This window comes from Phoenix dactylifera, chromosome 10 (genome assembly GCF_009389715.1).
Source record: "Phoenix dactylifera cultivar Barhee BC4 chromosome 10, palm_55x_up_171113_PBpolish2nd_filt_p, whole genome shotgun sequence".
In the NCBI taxonomy this organism is placed as follows: Eukaryota; Viridiplantae; Streptophyta; class Magnoliopsida; order Arecales; family Arecaceae; genus Phoenix; species Phoenix dactylifera.
This window is the reverse complement of record NC_052401.1, coordinates 11059340-11077039: the sequence shown is the minus strand read 5'-3', so window position 1 is coordinate 11077039 and position 17700 is coordinate 11059340. Positions and strand designations below refer to the sequence as shown.

Below are 17700 nucleotides of genomic sequence, written 5' to 3'. Positions count from 1 at the left end.
GATTGGACTCTGCTGGGCTGACTTGCCGTGGAGAGCTGAGGGTCCGTAGGTGACAGGAGCCATGCGCATTAATTGTGGAGTAAGCCGGAGATCCGCATTAATTGTGGAGTAAGCCGGAGATCCGCATTAATTGTGGAGTAAGCCGGAGATCCGCATTAATTGTGGAGTGAACTGGAGTTTGCAGGGGTCATGCGCAATAAATGCCGGGGCAGTGGCAGGATATGGCCCTTGGCCGGACCTCGGATGGGTACGGCCGTAGTAGGTGGCTGACAAGGATAGACCTCGGGTGTCAAGATTTTTCCAGGTCGGAGGTTCTGAGGTCGGATGTCTCGAGGTCGGACGCCGACTTCGGCTGTCCAAGGTCGGCGGTTGTGCGACTTCTTAGGGGTACTTGTGTCACTGGGGGAAAAATTTTATTCCCCCAACAAAACCATTTGGGGCCATTGGTCGCCTTCGCTTGAGGTGTTTCAGGAGGAAGGCAGAAGTCTTCTTGACATCAAGAGCACCTGCATGCAAAAATGTTCTTAGGGTTAAATTGTCTAACTTCTGCATGCACACAATGCACCTCGCCAGAGTTTCACAAATATGAAGATAATTCTATTCAAAAGAGTGTGAAGTATTAGCCACTGCCCAGAGAGAGAGAGAGAGAGAGAGAGAGAGGGAGAGAGAGAGGAAACAGAAACGTTCAAAATCACGTAGACAAATACTTGAACAATTGCTAGTTGTAAGAGCCTGAACTTTATGGTGAAATATCTGGTCTTTCAAGGTCAAGTGTATCTATCCAGCTGCATGTTAATATGGAGCAAGAAGGTAGTTTAAACCAATGCTTAAATTGAATTACTTAAGAAACTGAAAAGCAAATTAATATATCCCACACTTCAAGACGAGATGGATGTCAGTAGCATGATAGGTTACTAACTAGTGGCATTATATGCTCCAAAAATACAACTAACTAAATTTGAAAACATTACCGTTGGAATCAAATAAGGACTAGAAAACAAAGCAAAATACGAAGCCACTATGAAAGAAGTAACTGACACACGAAGTCCAATTAGAAAATTGAAGCCCGAAGAGGAAAAAATAAAAGAAAAGAAAACAAGTCATATAACAACTAATCAACTCTTTGATCCCACAAATACACATTGACACACAGCACAGTGAGTTCAATAAGAACATTACGAAGTCTGAAAAGAAAACTAGAAAGCAGGGTAGATAGCATGATGAACCAGCCTAAACAAGCAAAACTAACAGCAGACTTAACATCACTCAGACACGACAAACCAATAAAACACAACAAACAAATGAAAATGAAGCAGAAAAGGAGAGAAATGGAAACATGAAGCAGAGAAAGACTGAGGAAAGAAAGCAGAAGTGGGAACCTCAAAAGAAAACGTAATAGAAGTGTTAGATACAGTGGGCATCAGGGGAGAGAAACACTAAAGAGAAAGTAAATCAATGCAAACCCATAAAAGAAAAGATAACAAATCCCAGAAAGAAAAAAAAAAGAAATTTAAAATAAAAAGTAATCAATCAACAAAAGCAAAGCTGGGGGGAGCCGGGTCTTGTCCCTCCACTATGGGCCTCAGCTGGGCCACCTTCTTCCCCTCTGTGTCATTGCTCTCGAAGCAGTCACCAACTGACGGCTGGTATTCTGATTCCATTTTCGCCTTTGAGTACTTGAACATTAGAGAAGAGATTCCCAAGGAGAAAGAGATGGTGGCTCTCTCCTATTCCATTTATCAATGAGATCTAGAAGGATGGAATTGTGGACTTGAGCTAAAACCCCTTGGTTTAAACAAAGACCAGTTGCAACGTTGGCTTCTGAAACGAAGGGAGAGATCTTTCATTCAAATATGTGAACAAGTGAGAGAGAGACTTGTATAGTTTTATATGAGTGCAAGGGTGCAAATGGTGGTTACGAGAGTCCTGGTGGCGAGCGTATGTAGGGCAAGAGAACAAATGGTGGTTGGGATGGTAGGAAACAAATTCACAAACCATAAATAGAAACGATGAGTTTAAATCCTCCACGGCATGTCTTCTTCACCGTAAGAAGTTTTAGTACCCATAGCTGTCATGTCATCTATCTGGAAGGTGGATAGCTGTCTATCTAGGGCATATAACTCTTAAAAAAGTATTATTCTATTTATACTACATCTAGATTAGCTGTGATTAAAAAATCGATACACCACAAAAAAAATTCGATACATTAAGAGAGATGCAGGCGGAAATATCAACCATCCATATGTGGAAAGAATAGTCAAACTATCAGCATGCATAGAATTAGTGATTCATATGGAACACACTACCAGAAAACACGCGTATAGTGACAAAAAAATAGTGACGGACCGTTGAGAATTCCTCGTTCCTTTTTGTGTGAATTCCCCTTATCAGTTACTATTTGTGACGGATTAGTGACCGACAGAAATTTGGTCACCGTGGTGTAAACTTAGTGACCGTTTAGTGACAGACCGGTCACAGAATGCGCGGGTAGGATGGGCGCCAAACCTTAGTGACCATCATAGTGACGAGGTATCTGTCAGCAATATGATAACCAAAATTGCAACCAGACAGTGACAAATGCAGCCGTCACAAATATAGTAACCCTAGTATTTATAAATTTTTAAAAGATTATTTTTGGCAGTAACAGATTATTGACAAAAATTTCTGTCACCAAATTTAATTTTTAATTCCAAAAATATTAAAAATATTATTTTTGAGTAAACCTAAATTAAAAGAAAAGATAAAAGGAGGAATATCCAAAATGAAACTAAGTGTGCCCGCCGTTCCGCCCAAATTTCTTCGATAATCCAAATTCCAATCACTCTCTATAAAACTCAAATTTCTTCTTCTCATTTTAAAATCTCATGGTGTCGGCCATGACCCATTTGCACCCCTATTGCAAGTTTTCTGCTTTATAGAATTTTTTTATCATGCTTTATAGTTTTTTTTTTTTTTTTTTTTTTTTGCTGAGAACGGGTGCGTCATACAGTACGGGTATGAATACACCCAATAAGATCAAAATACAAAATCTCGCGGAAATCATGCTTTATAGTTCAAAAATATTTTTGCCTTGCAAGTCCCGTCCAATCAGCCTTATAAATAAAAAATAATTTGATATGAAATTTGGCTTGCAAACCGATTTAGCCCAAATCAGCCTTAGATATACAATTTGGCTTGCAAACCGACTTAACAAAAACCCTAACCTTTCCCTTCCCTTCCCTTCCCCTCCCTCGCTGAGAGCCGCCGCCGCCGCACCCACCCCCCCCCCCCCCACTCCCTCGCCCCCCCTCCCTCGCTGAGAGCCGCCGCCGCACCCCCTCGCTGAGAGCCGCCGCCGCACCCCCCCTCCCTCGCTGAGAGCCGCCGCCGCCGGCCCCCTCCCTCGCTGAGAGCCGCCGCCCCCGCCCCCCCTTTTCCCTCGCTGAGAGCCTGATAGCCGCCTCCTCTCGGTGTCGTCGCCTCTTCAACGACCGGCCGGCGGCTCTTCGCGTCCTTCTCCCCCGGACGGCAACCTCCGCGGCTCCGGTCACCGACTCACAGTCACCGGTAAGAGTTTTCTCCTCCTCCTCCTCCTCTTCAAGCTCGATCCCGGTAGATTTTGCCCAAGCCCGGAGAGAGAAAGAGAGAGAGAGAGAGGTGGTGGGGCAGCGAGAGAGCTCGGAACAGTAGGTCTCCCAAAAATAAGGGTTCAATGTAACAGGTATCAGGGAGAGAATATTATTTAGTTTTAGTCATACATTGAATTATCTTAAGCATGCTCAAATTCTATATGTTTCTTTTCAACCCTCCTTTAGCACGACCATCTATTTTGATCCCTTAAATGGAGGAATATTTAGCCTGAGATATTTTTATTTTTTAATATGCCTCACCTCTGCTTCTAGAACTCCTATTGTTTGAAAAGAAATTGTGCTAAAATTCCTCTATGTGAGCCTTATGCAACATAGATATTTAAAAATCCTATTAATGAAGGAAGAAACAAGTGAGCACTGAGTAAATACTTGATGTTACGGTTAACCTAGTCCTCTGAGCTTCGTGCATAAGTAAAATTTGCCTGCAAATTTGTTTTATGTACTTTTGATATGTTTAAAATTGTCTTAGTTGCTTTTAATTGTTGTCGTTCATGCTTATAAAATTTCAAGTACTACATTTTCTACGAGGCTGAATTAGCTTTTGTTGATGTTGTCAATTAACTTCTGCTGTCTTCCATTTTCCTGGGCTAGCAAGTAGTCTTTTAGAATGTTAATGGTCATGTTGTTATATCTTATTTGCTGTTTAGTTAAATAACTGTGATTACTATATCATCTGCCACAGGGAAAATCATGGCCACCATGAACATGAATCTTATTATGGAGAACGGGACACAGAAAGTTTAGTTGTGGTATGCTTATTGTTTCGATTTAAATTTGATGTGCAGTAATTAATCATCGGCACTGTCATTGCACATCATTGCCTTATAGTGTACTCGTCTATCATAAGAGTTAGGCATATGCATTGTCACTTTATTTGTTAGCCCTGTTAACTGGTTTAACTGCTTGTTTGGAGTTCTTAATTTTAGGCAATGGAAACTCTGGTTGCACCTGTTCCAAGAGAGTTCCATAAACTAGCATTGGATGACAAATCTGGTCAAACCATCGATACAGCAAAACGGCCTGCGCCATTGACTAGTGGGTGTAGAATAGAAGATTTTGTGCTTGTCAAAAAGGTAAAATAAGCTTCTGCATTGAATTCATTCACCATTTTGAGTTTGCAGAATCTTCTATGATGTTAATGCAAATGTTACCGTAAGTCTCGGAACCATTTCTATGTAGTTAAAATTTTTTGATTGATCAGATACCTTGTTACTGTTTGATGCTCCATCATGATATCAGTAGTTGACGCTTAGTTTAGCATTAGCAGCACGAACACCAAGCCATAACTTATTTTCGAGGAATTGGACAGGAAGTGAAATATTGACTTCCTATATTTACACTGTTTTGATGTTTCTAATGTTAATCACCTGTCAGATAGCAATGAACAGGAGTTACCTATTTGTACCATGCCGATTATGAAACAGAGGCTGTGAAGAGAGATCTAAATGTACCCTCTTTGGATTTGCAGATTGAGCATTCTTCAATTGGTAAAGACTGAGATAGCATCAAGAAAATCTTCTCGGGAGTTTAAATTGCTAGAGGAGTATGAGTATACAGCCCACAGTAGTTTGGTGCACAGTCTGCATATTCCTGCTGCCAAATTCCATTTTGAGCCCTCTCCTATGCAGGCTGTTTTCTGACACTTGGATACACATTTACCAAATTCAAAATCTGTGAGCTCATCGTTATTTTGAATTTCAGGTCTTGGTAACTGAAGTTCCAAAATCCTTCTCGCACTTCATTACAAATGTATGTGCTATCATTGGAGGCATTTTTACGGTTTGCACTCGATCTCTTTAAATGATATCTTCGGTTTTGTACTGCCAAATGCGTATGAAAAATTTGACCTTATTGGCTTTCAGGTGTCTGGAATATTGGATTCTATCCTGCACAATACGATCCGGCTTATGAGAAAGGTTGAATTAGGAAAACAATTTTGATGGGCAAAGGTGAAATATTGGTTGTACAACGGGTCCAAAGTTTTGCTCATTCCCCTAGTTAGCAATTCCATTTTGAATGCTTTCACTCATAAGAGAAGTGAAGTTGTCATGGTAAGTATAATTTTTTTATGATTCATAAATATTATTGAGCTTGCTCATGTTTATCTCTTGTTTGATCCACCATAATGTTTTTCTCTTCTTTTAAATCAACTTGCAGGCAAAGTATTCAGCTGAATACTCCAAAAAATATGGTGATGCCTCCACCTCAGATGCTCCTCCACGTGATTATGACTTGTGGTTTGACGCAACTGATGTCCCAACTCATGGCCATGTCTATGGCTTTAGTCCCCTAGAGGATCTCACTGGAATTATTGGGCAATCATCATCTGCTTCCACCTCTACCGGTCAAGCTCCAGAGCTGTACACTCATGAAGACCTTCTACGTATTCTTGAGCAGGAAAAGAAAAAATGGCAAGAGGAGGTTCTTCAAAAGATGAGAGAAGAGATTGGCTTTGGACCAAGGCATGCAGATCGGGGGAGTAATGGTGATTCTGATTCTGCTGATCATGCTTCATTATAATTGTTTTTGCCTTAGATGATAGGTCTTTGCATTCCTAGGAGGAATGAAATCTCTGTTGATCTTTATGACATATTTTTAGACTTTAATTTTGATGGATTCAGGACATGTTGATGCCAATTTTGAATGACATTTAAAATGACTTTTGCGTAATGTTGAATGCCTTTGCTATTAATGATATTACTATTATTATTATTATGTGCCAATCAATGTACCAAATGTACCAGGTTATTAGATTGTGATCGGTGACCAAATTTTGGTTACTAAATTGTTTACCAAGTATTGTGACGGATTTTGGTCAATAAAAATTGATTTTGCTCAGCGCGTTTGTAACCAATTAGTGACTGTAAACTTATCACTAGGTCAGTGACGGGATTAATGACAAATGTAGTGACAAAATGTGTGACCATGTCTGTGACGACTAAATCTGTCACTAAAGGTCGTGACAGATTAGTGACCAAACTTGTGACCGCATTCTGTGACAAAATCAGTGACGAAGTTGCCTTCGTCACTAACTCCGCAACTGGATAGTGACGGAAAATACATAATTTCTTAAATATTTAATTCTTGAATTTGTAACAGCTTAGTGACGGCGGTTCTGTCACGGAGGTTAGTGACGGGAATCGCCGCCGTCACGGAGAATTTAGCGACGCGTGTTTTTGTAACGAAGTCAGTAACGGGAGCTCCGGTCACAAATTCCATATTAGTAACCGGAAACACGGTATAGTGACGGGAATCTCCGTCACTATACGCGTGTTTTCTGGTAGTGACACAACAGTACGAATAAGTATCCATAGTGAATAATGATAACCAACTTTTCACTATTCATGACGTAAAAGGTGGGGTTACACTACCTATGATGTATAGTAATAGTGGGCCATGTAGCACATAATAGTAAGGACATGTATTCAAGATAAGTAGTGACACCCATCTTACTAGTTAAGGAGAGCCAATTATAAATTATCAATTGTAATATAAAAAGAAGGATCCTTCGATAATTTAAATCAATGCATCTTATCTTATCTTAGCTTAACTAACTAGTAGCTTTCTACCTTCGAATTAATGTTAATTTAACTTAGATCTATACTATCGTAGCCTAGGCTATACCCCTATCCTTATCCAAATCCACCATCTTTCTAGCTACTCTAATGCTAGTATCTCATCCGCGCACATATCTATTTCTTGTCATTTGACTTGTGCCAACAATTTCTTTAGTACCCTCGTCTTCTTAGATGGTATAAGAGCAACTTTGCGGCAAACATACCTGTAGCTACTTCAGTCCACATGTCCATCTAGAGCTATACATAGCTCTAAATCTCGAGAAACTATAGATTAGATGCATTACAAGAAAAACTTACGACTTTCTTTCTTGCCCAATCTCTTGCTTTTGGAGAAGAAAACCCTAACCTAACCTGCATCTCTCTCTCTCCCCTTATGTGTGTGCATGTGAGTTTCAAGTGCTTGAAGCCCTAGGATGCCCTCCCTTATATAGAGGAGGTGGGCATGGGCTTTCCTTGGATGACCCCAATGGGGTACCCTAGAATCCTAATGGGACTTTGCCAAGAGAGGGGATATGATGGGGGTCGGCACCCTTGCCTATGCCATCCCATTTAGGAGTCTTCGTTAGACTCTAACTTGAGAAACCAAGGTGTATAGGCGCTGAGTTGGCCATCCTCTTTACTTCTAAAGACACGCATGCTTTGTCAGAGTGTGCTATCTAGTTAGCGCATGGATAGAAGGTTGGTGGGCCTGCCTTCCTTGGTTAGCTACCTCCACTTCGGTCCTATCCAAGTAAATTTTGAGTTAGCCCAAGTCCGATCTTACTTAATCTGATCTAACCCAATCCTTGTATTTGAACTATTTCTCTAGCTCAATCCCTTTGCCAATTAAATTTGGATCTTTCTCAATCCAATTCTGAAAAAAATGATCAATTGGAATCCTATGCCAAGTGATCTAAAGACAGATATCACATATTAGATGTTTTGCTGCAATAAGTCAAGTCAGGTTTTGGCTTACCAGTAACCTGCCCCTTGGTCCAACATGGAGATATGGAATCTATAACATATTGTCGAATCTTTTGCTGAATAGGATGAAATTAATTAGTCTCCATGTTCCTGTACGAATTACATACTACAATTCAATCCTTATCATTCCAGTATTCTCGTATAATCATTGAGCATAGCGTTGTCAGACCCCGAGTCATATAATGTAATATCCTATTAGAACCCTGAATTATGTCGAACATCCTTTATGAAACTTATTCGCATTAAAGTTTTTAAAAATAATAGAATTAACTGCAATAATTTTATAAAAAATAATTATCTCCAAAATTTTCAATATTTCTAAACACGTCTATGTTTTAACATGGACACTATATTAATATGATGATTTTCATATTAGATAGCTAGACCTTCACTCACATCTAGGTTAATAAACTAGCATGCTTCTTATCAAGGATATAATCTAGGATATCATTGTCGATATATAGTTTTTGCTGTGAATTTACTGCCTTTCAGAATACAACAAGATGTTTGCTCCTTTAGGTTAAGGGATTACTTACAAGATCATATATCTGGTTCACAGCTTTACTCCTGATAGTGCTTTATGAGGTGATTATTAGTGTTGACTACTTTGTGTGAAGAGGAAGGAGGAGCTCCATAAAGACAATGTCCACCTCAACCACTTCATAAAAGCAATGCTCAACTTCATCCACAGCCATGAATATTTTTCAAATACTTAGGAATATCCAATCCTACTTGTAGAAAATATTCTGTTCATTTGGATAAACCCCATAATACTTGTTAACTCTTTTTTTGGCTCTAAGACTGATGTGTAACATATACCCTGTATTTTATATGGTTATACATAAAAAGGAGATAACCATGATATCTAAATAATTCTTTATATTGAATATGTAAATGGCTTTTAGGGTATACCTGACTTCCAACACTAGCAATCTCTTTGATAAGCCTTCTCATAATTCTTAATGAAATAATTTTAACGAGTTTTACTAGAATAGCATTATAAAAAGGAACTTGGGTCACTCATTAGTTCAATGTGCAAGTACTGTACTTGCTCTTTTCTTGCATACTTCATCCGTCTTTTGACTTGAACAATGTCTAGTGGAGGGCATTGCATGGTGTCCCACTGTTGCACTCACTTTGTTGAACCATAGATCCAGTCTATATGGTTTATATACACTCATTAGCAGAAAATAGCTTGTCAAATCTCTAGGTTATAATGCACATTATGCTGCACAATCATATCCGCAATGACTTAAAAATCTTAGAACATGTTGATAGAGCTGCCTTTAAATGGAGGAGGGTCTTATTCTCTCATGCTAAACCTTGTACGGTGACTCTCGACATAATCTAATCTAGGTCCAAGTTTTCTTTAGCTTGAAATGAGACCTACCTTGATCCTCTAATAATCATGATCAACATGATGTGAACTCTTAGGGGCATCTCTCTCCCCTTGTTCATTCCTTACGCTCCACCTTCTATCTAACCTTTGTCATCCAATTGATAACTCATCTAAGGAAGATAGAGGGGTTGGGATAAGAAACAAAAATCACCCTCTCTCTCTCATCATCCAAAAAGACAAGAAATTAACCACCTTTCAGCATCTTTTACTTCAGTCCAGTATCAGCTATTTATCAAATACTCTACCCTTAATAGCATATACTAAATCCTAGTTTTTCTCCAAGAGAAAACCTAAGGGAAGCAGTAATGTATATGGCCTCTTAAACATCCAATTGGCATATATGTTTTGCTAGCGGGAACTATAACAGATTTAGGTTCCAATGACATAGGCAGATACAAAGAAAAACGGGTTGGAGGTCAATTTTCACGGCCAAAGCCTACTTACTTGATAGTTGACACACAACAACCTGGCCGTAAATTAAACTTTAGGGCATTAGAACCTAATCTTTTTTTGGTCTACTTCCCTTGGAGCGATGGCGTACCAAAGTGGCTTGGCCGAAAGCCACCAGCCACCTGTTGGGAACCCTAGTGGTCGCATGCATATATTTTTAAAAATTTTACAGCGGAAGCATGAATTAAACTATTTAATTTCTATACATGCTAGAGATCATATCTCTACAACAAAAATAGATCCAGAATTTTAAACATTTATCCTAAACAAGTATGCATGATTCTATATCTAACATGTACTCATGCAGAATTTCAGCAACTTAGTTGATTTCTAATCTTAATTTCTAATGAGATCAGATTTAATACCTTTTTGCTTGGAGGACTTTGATGATGCCTTAATCACCTTGTGTAGCCGCACATGTGTCCGGCCTCTACAGATAGTCCACGCGAAGCTCTAGGAAGATCTTCCTCCGCGGGAGTCCTAGCTCGCGCAGAGATGCTGCAATAGCTGATCCTTTCTCCTTCGAAGCACTCAACCTTTGATTTTTATTCGAAGGGACGAAGGATGGAGATGAAGGAGAACGAGGAGAAGAGGAGGGCGGCTGGCTCTTAGAATTTTTCAGAATTTAGAACCCTTTCTAAAGACCATTGGAAGAACCCTAGGCGTGGGGGCTCTTTTATAGCCAAAGACCCCCATGCCTTCTCTCCCCTTTTGTGCCAACTAATTTGGCTGATAAAATCTCCAAAAAATCCTGGTGATCACGAAACCTAAGAGGAGAACATATCCTCTTAATTTTGCACCATCTTTATTGGCATTTTGAATCCCAAAAGAATAGGGATTGATGCGCCCATGATGTTGTCGGACGCCACCCTTGCTTCTTCCTTTTCTTCATGCCATAAGATCCTATCAAATAGGGATTTCATGGTGCCACCTTTTTAGGAAAACATTCTCCCACGCCTCCTCTGATTTGTCATGCCAACAATTGGCCCAAAAAAGAAGTGAGGCATCATGAGTCTAGGAAGATATGACGAGGTGTCAATCTTCTCCAAGAGATAAAGCTAGACTCCTAAAATTTAGGAATTCTTCTTCTTATCTAATTCTATATTTTTGAACTCATAATCCTTATTAAATAAGGACTTCTAATTAACTTGGGTCAAGCCCAATCCAATTAGATCAAGTCCCATCAATTGGGTTAAGCTCAATCTACTTGGGTCGAACCCAATCCAATTAGGTCAAACCCTGATGTAGCTCAAATTGAATTCTATTCAATTTAGCTCAACCTAAGCCCAATCATTTAATCAAATTAAGTTCATTAGCAATCTAATTGCTCATTAATCCTTCAATAATTTAATAATTATTTTATTACAATCTTTGCTTGGGGTAATTTGTCAATCGAATTGACCGATGTACTCCTGGACGATTCTTAATCGTTGATCAGCCATTTGATCAACCTAGAAAGTTCTATGCGTGTGACCCTATAGGTTCAAATCTAAGCCGGTAGCACAAAACAACTTTCTGTACTAATCGAAATGACCATCTAGCAATAGTACCCGACGTCCGAATAGGCCGAATGATTGCAAAGCAACATTCAAGAACCCTTAGACTATGGTTATCGTATAATTAATCTCCATGACTCCAAATGCCTAGGATGACTTCAGAGTTCTGTCAACTCTTTAATCAGTGTATCTAAAATATGTTTTAACTTTATAAATTCTGTGACTCCTTACAAGGATTATCCTGGCCAAAGTTTTGCTAAATTGAACACAAGGGCATTATCTTCTGTCACTAGAAGGGGTCAACTCCATCTTGACTTACTCACCGACTTCGCAAGTACTTGACTGCACCCAGTAGCCATCCATCACTGAATTAGAAATTCAGATAGTCTGGTACCAAAGTACAGTGAGTTACTTGCAAGTCACTGTGGTGATCTCAGGTCTGAGGGATACTTATATTCATATCCACTCGGAACATCTCTTGACAGCAGAGCGTTCCAAAACTGATCACGTTCAGTGAAATGTACTCCTACACTTTACCTGTGTGGCACATCAGTATCTCTACACTCTTTGGTTAAGAGGACAACCAATGATATTTCTTACAACAACCTATTCTTGATAATGCTATTGTCCCAGTAATAGCATATCGTTTGGTCGCGAACAGGTTTAAGGACTTATAGACAAATCCTCCTTTATCCTTTTAAAAGAGTCCTAAGGACTTCATCACATTTCAAGTTTCAAGAAGATGTATAAAATATATGCAATGAATAATGCCAAATAACCTTTTATAAATTCATTAATTCATATACAATTCAATCATCAACAGACTGACAATTGACTTTTAAGACACAATTCCTAACTACTCCCACTTGGACTAAAGCCAATCGGTATAGTATCGTATACCCATCTTCGACTTATAATCGTTGAACTCTTTGATGCTGAGGACTTCAGTAAATGGGTCAGCCAGATTTTTTTTTCTATCGATCTTCTAAAGATCTATATCACCTCGTTCTACTATCTCTCAAACAAGATGATATCGCCGCAGAATGTGCTTGGTCCGCTGATGTATTTTTGGTTCCTTTACTTGAGCAATGGCTCCAGTGCTATCACAGAATAGTGGAACTGGACCATCAATAGAGGGTGTCACTCCTATCTCGGTAATAAACTTTCGCATCCATACAGCTTCTTTGGCGGCATCGGATGCAGCAATGTACTCTGCCTCGCACACTGAATCAGGCACAATATATATGTTGCTTGGAACTTTTCCAACAGACAGCACCACCTTTCAGGGTCAAGATGTAACCCGACACATTTTTGCTGTCATCCTGATCTGACTGAAAACTGGAATTAGTGTATCCCACTAATTTCAAGTTAGTATCTCCATAGACAAGCCACTGGTCCTTAGTATTTCTTAAATACTTAAGAATCGTTTTTACAACCTTCCAGTAGTTGCTACCTGGATCAGACTGGTATATACTCACTACCCTTAGTGAGTATGCCACATCTAGTCTGATACATGTCATTGCGTACATAATAGATCCCACTGCTGAAGCATATAAAATTTTATTCATAGTCTCCCTTTCTTGAGGAGTTGTCGGATAATCCTTTTTAGAGAGCTGAATTTCATGACCCATCGGAAGATAGTTTTTCTTGAAATTTATCATGCTGAACCTTTTCAGCACGGTATCAATGCACGTAGATTGGGACAACCCAAGAAACCTTTTAGATCTACCTCTATAGATCTTCATCCCTAGTATGTAGGATGTTTCTCCCAAATCCTTCATTGAGAATTGTGATGATAGCTAAACTTTTATTCCTTATAATGCAGGGATGTCATTTCCGATTAAGAGAATATCATCCGCATACAAAACAAGAAATACAATCACTGAACCGTTTGTCCATTTATATATGCAAGGTTCTTCTTCATTCCTAATGAAGCCATACGTTTTGATCACTTTATCAAAACATATGTTCCAACTCCGAGAAGCTTGCTTTAATCCATATATGGATCTTTGAAGCTTGCACACTTTTCATGCGGATGTAAAACCTTCAGGTTATATCATATACACCTATTCTTTCAAATCTCCATTTAAGAAGATGGTTTTCACATCCATCTGCCAGATTTCATAATCAAAATGTGCTGCTATCGCAAGCATAATTCGAATGGATTTGAACATTGCCATGGAAGAAAACGTTTCGTCATAGTCAATGCCATAATATTGACGATATCCCTTGGCAACCAGATGGACTTTGTAGGTCTCCACCTTTCCATCTGCGCCCCTTTTTTTTTTGAAAATCCATTTACACCCTATGGATTTTATTCCTTCGGGTGGGTCAACCAATGTTTATGCATTATTGACCTCCATGGATTCCATTTCGGAATGCATAGCTTCCAGCCATTTATCGGAGTCGTTCCTTTGTATTGCATCCATATAGGTGATCGGATCCTCATCATTTTCATCAAGCTCAATAGGATCCCCGTCTCGGACCAAGAAACCGTAGTATCTGTTCGGCTGACGTGGTACTCTACCAGATCGCCTTAAGGATGTTTTTATAATGGGTTATGGGCTTGATCTAGTCAAATTAGGTTCTAATGGTTCAGTGGGTGGTGTCGGTTCTTCTACATGTTGAATGTCTTCAAGTTCAACATTAGAGCCATTACTTCCTTCTTCAAGGAATTTCTTCTTCAAGAAGACAGCTCTATTGCTGACGAACAACTCTTGTTCTTCAGCAAGGTAGAAATAATACCCCTTAGTTTCTTTTGGATAGCCGACAAAGAAACATCAATCAGATCTAGCTTCGAGTTTGTCTGCTTTCAAATGTTTGACGTAAGCCGGACACCCCCAAATCCTAAGGTGAGTGAGCACTGGTTTATGCCCTGTCCACATCTCATGTGGTGTTGTAGTCATAGACTTACTCGAAACTTTATTAAGAATATAGGAAGCTGTTTCGAGCGCATATCCCTAGAAGAATATTGGCAGACTAGCATACCCTATCATGGATCAACCATGTCTAGCAAGATTTGATTCCTCCTTTCTGACACTCCATTATATTGAGGTGTATCAGGAAGAGTCCACTGAGAGAGAATCCCATTCTCTCCTAGATATGTCATAAACTCACTGGTGAGGTATTCACCTCCTCGATCTGACCGAAGAGTTTTAATATTCTTTTCAGTTTATTTCTCTACTTTATTACAGAATAGTTTGAATATTTCAAACGATTCAGACTTATGTCTCATAAGATAGACATACCCATACCTAGATAAGTCGTCTGTAAACATAATGAAATAAGAATATCCACCTCTGGCTTTTGTGTTCATAGCCCACATACATCAGAATGTACAAGGCTCAATATATCATTGGCTCGTTCATCTTTTTCAGTAAAAGGTGGCTTGGTCATCTTTCCAAGAAGACAGGATGCGCAGGTGGTCAATGATTCACAATCATCAACATTGAGGGTACCCTCTTGAGCTAACCTGTTTATTCTTTTCTTGTTAATGTGACCTAGCCTACAATGCTAAAGGTAGACATCGGAGACACTATCTATTCTAGGACGCTTACTTGACGTGTACATTACATTAACAGATTATAATAATATGAAACTGTCATTACTCAATTGTCCATTCATTATAGTAACACCATTCATAATGATATCACAATAACTCTTCTTTATTGGAATTTCAAAACCATTCTTGGCCAAAAGGCCTACAGAAATAACATTCAATAAAAATGTCGGATAAAAGTGATAAACACTCAAGACAATTATATGAGAATTGAAAACTAATTTGAGAGTTTCTAAAGCTAGAACTGAAACTATCTTCCATCTCCAACATTCAGGAATCTTTCGCTGTCTCTAAATCTCTCATTAATTTGAAGTCCCTGCAACGAATTGCAAATGTTAAATGGACTTCCAGTATCCAATACCTAGGTCGAATTATCACAAATAGAGAAATTACAAGGTGTTATCATATAAGTACCTTGATCAGCAACCGATTGCTCTTTTCTCTTGCAAGGTCTGTTCGGATCAAGTGAGGCAATGTACTGAGGACAGCTCCTCTTACAGTACCCCTGCTTCTTGCAGTAGAAGCATTTTGCCTAACACTGGTCTGCTTTCTTCGTGGTCTAACTCTGTTTAGATGTCTTAGCATGTTGCACTTTATTGTTCTTATTTTTCTTCTTCTTCCCTTTCTTAAAGGGACGACGCCCTCCCGATGATCCTCCTACCACATGCACCGACTCCTTTTGGAGCTGATGGTCCTTCTCAAATGTCTGCAGTAATCCCAGTAGTCCGTGGTAATTAACTGCAGGCTTTGTCATTCTATAATGAGTAAGGAACGGCCAGTAAGATCCTAGGAGTGAATTTAGAATCGCATCCTTCCCTAGTTGATCGTGCAGAAAAAATCCAAGAGTATTTGGTGCTCAATTAACTCGATCATGTACAGTACATGATCAGTAACTGAAGCACGATCCTTCATTCGGGCGCTAAAAATGGCACAACTCGTTTTATGCCTTTCAACATCGTCGAAAATACCAAAAGACTTGTTCAACATTTAAGGCATGTCTTCGGGCTGAGTGTTCTCGAATCTACAACTAAACTCATCGCTCATCGCAGCTAACATGATGCACCGGACTGTGACTCCGTCACTGAGCCATTTCTGATAAATTTCACGGACCGTTCCCTGGGCATTGGGTGCGGGCTGCTCAGATGCCGGATCTATCAAAACGTACAGAGTCCATTCGTGCTCTAAGACTATCTTAAGCTTGCTAAGCCAGTTGTTAAAGTTTGGTTCTGTTAGCTTGTCGTTATCTAATAGGGATCGGAGCGACAAATTTGTGGCCACTTCTGCATAAAGAAAAATCATGAACATTATTAGTATATGAATTATTTAGACCCAAAGACTTGGACTTTAGTCTAAAAGTTCTTCCACTATTTTATACAAATTGTTAACCTCTATATTCAATTTGAAGAATTACCCTAATCTTTTAGTAGGCACTAGAATCCACATGATCGCATATGGGCCCGAGTGTGGCTCGGCTAACCCATATGCATCAATGGGTAGGTTTTTAACCAATTGTTTCATCTAAATAATTTCTAGTGTTAATTTTGCCCTAAGCAACTCTTCAGCAGGCGTGTGGCACCTCCACTGAAAGTCCTGGTTAGGTCCAACCATCAACATGACAGAATTTAATGTAACTCACTAACAAATAGCCAGGCCCGAGTGTGGCTCGGCTAACCTAATTACCTATCAGAGAGCACAATTGATCATCATATTATGGATGATAATTCCAATGGCCGATAAGCACCAGGCATGTGGCACTTCCAATGATTATCGAACCATTGGACCCATTATCATTTAACTTAATGGGAGGCTTTGAGCTAGTTATCTCTATAACTATTTTATTTTACAGACCTAATAATTTTAGAGGATTTGATTTAATAGAGAGAAGAGAAGAGAAGAGAAGAACCGGTTAATCTTGATCCTTCCACTGACTTCACCAAATCAGATAATTGAGGACTAGATTCAAGCCGGTTCAGGAGGTACCTAAATCAGTCACACTGATTTTTCTTACAGGCATGGGTTAACTCGAATCATTAAGTGATCTAATCAAAAATGATTGACCAAGTCAGCCAGGTAAGTGAGATCGGTGGGAGAGATATGCCATTAACTCGATAAAGACGAATCAATGCAAGTAGCTCCCAATTAAAAACCACCGGTCAAAACTGCCAAACTTACCTTAGACACCGACTGGTTAATCAATTTTGATTTTGACCATCCTAATGGCTCGAGCTCAACCACTGAGCCTCAATCAAGTTCCATTTGATCTAATCAAAGACATGGACTTGATCAAGTACAACTGTAGTATTTGATTGAGTATCCCTGACCTAATCTAATTACTATTTGGTTAGATTTGATCAATTACTCCAATTAGTCCATCTTTGATTTTAACCCTCAGTCTAACCCAGTTCACTAAAACTTGATTTGAGCTAGCCTAAAAATCTCCAAGATTTATGCAATGTCAATTAGATTTCAATTCACAATTCTAAATCACTTAATTCTCAATTAAGTGTAGGTTTATGAAAAATTTCATATCACTGCATAAGTCTTGAATCACATGTTAATTACAAACTTTTAGTTCTTAAAACTTATTTTCAGATTTGAGTTTGTCAATTAAACATGCTGATTTCAG

The 17700-nt window shown here is 39.1% G+C and overlaps 2 long non-coding RNA genes across 2 annotated transcripts; both read left to right on the top strand.

The window, feature by feature from the left end:
• Window positions 1-3375: 3375 nt before the first annotated feature.
• LOC120112199 lies at window positions 3376-4631 on the top strand. Its single transcript, XR_005513717.1, has 3 exons — window positions 3376-3546; window positions 4312-4378; window positions 4556-4631. It is a non-coding gene; the product is annotated as an uncharacterized LOC120112199 (long non-coding RNA).
• A 699-nt stretch (window positions 4632-5330) lies between these two features.
• On the top strand, window positions 5331-6043 carry LOC120112198. Its single transcript, XR_005513716.1, has 3 exons — window positions 5331-5408; window positions 5492-5680; window positions 5787-6043. It is a non-coding gene; the product is annotated as an uncharacterized LOC120112198 (long non-coding RNA).
• Window positions 6044-17700: the final 11657 nt, after the last annotated feature.